At 49.0% G+C, this 5,224-nt stretch overlaps 1 protein-coding gene and 1 pseudogene across 1 annotated transcript in view; one reads left to right on the forward strand and one right to left on the reverse strand.

Moving 5' to 3' along the window:
* Window positions 1-2,125: 2,125 nt before the first annotated feature.
* LOC100966136 lies at window positions 2,126-3,435 on the reverse strand (annotated as a pseudogene).
* Window positions 3,090-5,224, forward strand: part of NME4 (NME/NM23 nucleoside diphosphate kinase 4) — a 15,306-nt gene continuing 13,171 nt past the window's right edge. The window contains exon 1 of the mRNA XM_023513822.1: window positions 3,090-3,151. The gene's annotated coding sequence lies outside the window, so the exon portion shown is untranslated. The remainder of the gene's footprint in view (window positions 3,152-5,224) is intronic.

Consider the following 5,224-nt stretch of genomic DNA (forward strand, 5'->3'; position numbering starts at 1 on the left):
TTTTTTTTTTTCCTGTATGGATTTCCTATTGATCCAATACTATTGAAAAGTCTGGGCTCGGCACCTGTGGCTCAAATGGCTAAGGCGCCAGCCATGTACACCCAGGGTGGCGGGTTCGAATCCAGCCTGGGCCTGCCAAACAACAATGATGGCTTCAACCAAAAAAAATAGCTGGGCGTTGTGGTGGGCGCCTGTGGTCCCAGCTACTTGGGAGGCTAAGGTAGAAGACTCGCTTGAGCCCAGGAGTTGGAGGTTGCTGTGAGCTGTGATGCCATGGCACTCTACCCAAGGGGACAGCTTGAGGCTCTGTCTCAAAAAAAAAAAAAAAGAAAGAAAAGTCTGTTTCCACCCCTCACCTGTAGCACTGCCTTAGTCACAGGTTAGGGGTTCAAACACTATTGGGTATTGCTGGGCTCTGACTTCTCTTCCTAGACCACTAAGCACTCTGCATTATTTACCACAGCTTCCTCATAAGGACTGAAATCTGGGGGAACAAGCCCCCCTGCCTTTGTCTCCTTCAAAAGGTCTTAGTAATTGGGCCCTTTGCATTTCTTTTTTTTGCAGTTTTTGGTCAGGGCTCCGTTTAAACACGCCACCTCCGGCATATGGGGCCGACGCCCTACTCCTTTGAGCCACAGACACCGCCCAGCCCTTTGCATTTCTGTACTATGTTTAGAGTTAGCCTTTCAAGTAAAAAAAGCAAAAAATCCTGTTAGGATATTGATTGGGATTGCAGTGACTCCATGGGTCAAAATGAGGACAAGTGGCTTGGCGCCTATAGCTCAAGCGGCTAAGGCACCAGCCACATACACCAGAGTTGGCGGGTTCAAATCCAGCCCAGGCCTGCCAAATAGCAACCAACTACAGCAAACAACTACAACCAAAAAATAGCCAGGGGTTTTGGCAGGCGCCCAGAAGTTGAAGGTTGCTGTGAGCTGTGATGCCAATGCACTCTACCCAGGGCAATGGCTTGAAGCTCTGTCTCGGAAAAAAAAAAAAAAAGAGCACAAGTGACCCCTCCTTTCTACTCGTAAAGCTGCAGACCAGCTGGCCTCTCCATGGGCCCTGAGCTCTGACTATATGTGGATGTCTAAATAAGCCTAAGTCTCTGAAGGAACTAGGGTTGCTAGGACTAGAAACTAGGAGGAAGGTGTTTTGTTTTTGTTTTGACCCAGGCTGGAGTGCAGTGGCACTGTCATAGCTCACTGTAAACTCCAACTCCTAGGCTCCAGCAATCCTTCTCTTCAGACTCTGGAGTTCCTAGGACTGCAGGCATGGCCACGTGCCCAATTGGAGAGGAGACACTACAATGGAGAACCATGGCCATGGAGAAATAAAAACTGTTCATGTGTGCTTTTTTTAAAGACAGAGACTTACTTTGCTGCCTTTGCTAGAGTGCTATGGCATCATAGCTCACAGCAATCTCAAACTTTTGGGCTTAAGCAATTCTCTTGCCTCAGCCTCCCAAGTAGATGGGACTACAGACACCAGCCACAGTGCCTGGCTATTTTTTGTTGCAGTTATCATTGCTGGCCTGGGCCACATTCGAAACCCACTAGCCTTGGTGTATGTGGCTGACACTGTAACCACTGTGCTATGGGTGCTGAGCCATGTTCATGCGTGCTTTTACAGAGAGTATAGGAAGAGGGCAGAAGTCACAGAGGCTATGCTGAGACCAGACATAGCAGGAAGCAGCCTCTAGGGCAGCCTCTACTCAGTGGCACTGTCGTCACCATCTTACAGATGGGAACAGAGATGGTCAGAGGCAGAAAGAAAGTTGAAACACAGAGAGAGTTGACTCACTCAACGAACAGACAGTAGAAAGCCTCAAGTCTCTCCATAAATCCTGGACAGAATGGGTATCAAGAGAACTGGTGAAGAAGCAATGGGCCCAAGGCCTTTTGTCTTCTGTTCAAGCTCTGGTGTGGCCACACAGAAGCTAGGTGATCATATTCCTCTGATGAGCTCAGTTGGGCCAGGTTTGGTTGGGAGAGAGGTGTGTTAGTAACCCCTCATTATGCAGTAGAGAGGCCTAAAACTCAGTAGCTTAACACAACCATTATTTTATTTTCTGCTGATTCTTTTTTTTTTTTTTCCCCAGTGACCTCTGAACTTTTTTTGGTATAAGGACATGCTGCTCTACTGCCTCAGTGTCTCTGAACTTTGGTGTCGTTGGTCTCAGACACCACTTTGCCGTCCACTATCCTGCGGGTGGTGGTCTTTTGTATGGTTTGTATGGAGTTGCTGCTGTCCAGGGCATCACCAAGATTGAAGTCCTCACTGTCTTCCAGCAGGCGGTGGAGATCTCAGCCTCTAGTTTGACCTTGATGTTCAGCAGTGCCTCATACTCCTGGGCCTGGTGCTGCCCCTCTGCCCGGGTCTGTGCCAGCTCTGACTCCAAATGCAGCAGGACCCCATTGAGTTGCTCCATCTGCCTGGTGTAGTGGGCCTCCACCTACCTCAGGCTGTCCTCCAACCTGGATTTCTGATTTCTCATAGAGTCCAGTTCGATCTCCAAGGACTGGACTGTACGCGTCAGCTCTGTGAGCATTGTCTTAGCAGCTCTGGCCTCAGCAAACTGTGAAGTGACCACTGAGGTGCTCTCCTCAGTCTGCTGGGACCAGGTCTTGACCAGCTCTTCTTGGTTCCTCAGAACCAGCTTGTCATACTGGGCCCGCATGTCTGCCATGATCTTGCTCAGGTCCTGGGATTTGGGAGCATCTACCTCCACAGTCAACCCTGAGCTGGCAGACTGAGCTTGTAGGACTTTTACTTCCTCCTCATGGTTCTTCTTCATGAAGAGCAGCTCCTCCTTGAGAGCCTCCATCTCTGACTCCAGCTGCAGTCGAGTGATATTGGTGTCATCAATGACCTTGCGGAGCCCATGGATGTCACTCTCCACTGACTGGGGCATGGCCGGTTCTGTCTCATACTTAACTCTAAAGTCATCAGCAGCAAGACAGGCATTATCAATATGCAGAACGATGCGGACATTGTCCACAGTATTGGTAAAGATCTGAGCCCTCAGGTCCTCGATGGTCTTGAAGTAATGCGCCCAGTCTCTGACCTGGAGCCCCTTCTTCTCCACGTGTTCCCGGATTTTGCTCTCCAGCCTCCAATTATCAGTCTCCAGGTTCCTTACTCTGTCCAGGTAAGAGGCCAGGAGGTCATTCAGTTCTTGCATGGTCTCCTTCTCAGTCTGGATGCCCTCTATTCCTGCCAGACCCCCGGCCATCCCTGTGGCCAGGCCCCCGCACCCCTAGCCGCCCTGGAAGCTAGTGGAGCGGGACATGGAGATCCGGGAGCCCGAGCCCCCGGCGCCTGCATAGACGCTGGCTGCGCTGCTGGCGGCCGGACACTGTAGCTGGGCGCCTGGACTAAGTGCAGGGACCGGTAATTGCTGGAGAAGGTGGTGGAACGAGTAGTAAAGGACATTATGTCAGAAGAGGAAAGGACAAGACTCGGGCAAGCTGGGGAGGTATTTTCTGGGGATTCTTTACTGGTTCATAGATTCAGGCAGGAATTGGCTGGGTGGCTTTTCAGGTTTATGTAGCATCAGCTGGGACTGGAACTCCGAGGATGACCCCATCTACACTTCTGGTATCTTTTTTTTTTTTTTTTTTTTTGCAGTTTATGTTTTGGCCAGGTGTCCCGTCCTGCGGGACACGGTTATTCGGGGGGCGAGGGGGACCCAGCCTGTAAAGAGAATAGGCGAGAAAAGGAGGAAGGGAGACCAAGCAGATTTGTCAAGGTCTCATTTAATGGGGGTAACAGATCAGTTTTTATAGCATTCAGAGAAGACAAGAGGTGGGGGGCAGAGGAATGCAGGAGTTAGAGCTTGCATCAATCTCCTGCTGGGAATGTAAACGATGTGTCTGAAACATTTTATGGCTTCTCTGGGAAGAACAGCTCCTTGTCTGATAAGGGAAAAGCAGCTCCTTATCTGATAAAGGTTAGCATACTCCAGACGGTGGGGATGGGCGGCCATCTGGCGTCATTTGGCTCCCGACAGCCAGGGCTGGGTTTGAACCTGTCACCTCTGGCATATGGGGCCAGCGCCCTACTCCTTTGAGCCACAGGCGCTGCCCCACTTCTGGTATCTTGACTGGACTATCTCTGCACTGGGACCTCTCTCTCTTTCTCTGTGGCTACTTTAGGCTTTTTTTTTTTTTTTTTTTTTTTACAAGGAGAGTGGGTCCCAAGTATTATACATGCATCCCAAGTGGCAAAGATTGAAGTACAGACCTCTTATGGCCCAGCCTTGGAAACTACCCACTGTTTCCTCTGCTGCTTTCTATTAGTTACAACCAGTCATGATGCCAGCCTATATCTAAGGGGAGGGGAAGTGGCTCATATCCCACTGGGGAAGTAGTTAGGCCATTTTGCACAACAGCATGTGGGACAAACAATGTGCTGTGGTTATCTCTAGGACAAGGATGGGTTGGGGTCATCCTATTGCAGCCTCAGAATCACTGAGACAGTTCAAGGCCTGAAACAATTTACCCATGTCGTATTGGAAGGTTGAAAGCAGTTCAGTGAAATATCTAAGATCTATTTTGGTTCTAAAAATAGAATCTAAATAGTCTTAAGGATCATTAGAAACTACAGTTGAGTCACAAACCAACTGTGTGGCCTTGGGTTTCTGACAGTTTTCACACACACCCATTCTAGAGTACTGAAAGTAGTAAAAGTCCAAGAGTGGGAGTTCTCCGGCACCTCTATTAGGTAGAGTTGGGTGAAGCTTGTGGGCCCTATTTCAGAATTTTTTTTAGAGACAGAGTCTCACTTTGTCACCCTCAGTAGAATGCTGTGGTGTCACAGCTCACAGCAACCTCCAGCTCTTGGGCTTAGGCAATTCTCTTACCTCAGCCTCCCAAGTAGCTGGGACCACAGGTGCCCGCCACAACACCTGGCTTTTTTGTTGTTGTTGCCGTTTGGCCAGAGCTGGGTTTGAACCCGCTACCCTCAGTATATGGGGCCAGCGCCCTACTCACTGAGCCACAGGCGCCACCCCAGAATAATGTTTTTATGCACAAGATAAAATACTTGGGAATAAAAGGGAAAAAACTTAGTTTACATAGTATGTAATTCACCCAATTTAAGTTTCCAATTTCAGTGATTTTTAGTATACTCAAAGATTTGTTCAACTATCACCATAGTCAATTTTATTTTCTTTTTCTTTTTTTTGAGACAGAGCCTCAAGTTGTCCCCCTGGCTAGAGTGC

The sequence above is a fragment of the Otolemur garnettii genome, unplaced genomic scaffold (assembly GCF_000181295.1).
Source record: "Otolemur garnettii isolate 467f Iridium unplaced genomic scaffold, OtoGar3 scaffold00044, whole genome shotgun sequence".
Lineage (NCBI taxonomy): Eukaryota > Metazoa > Chordata > Mammalia > Primates > Galagidae > Otolemur > Otolemur garnettii.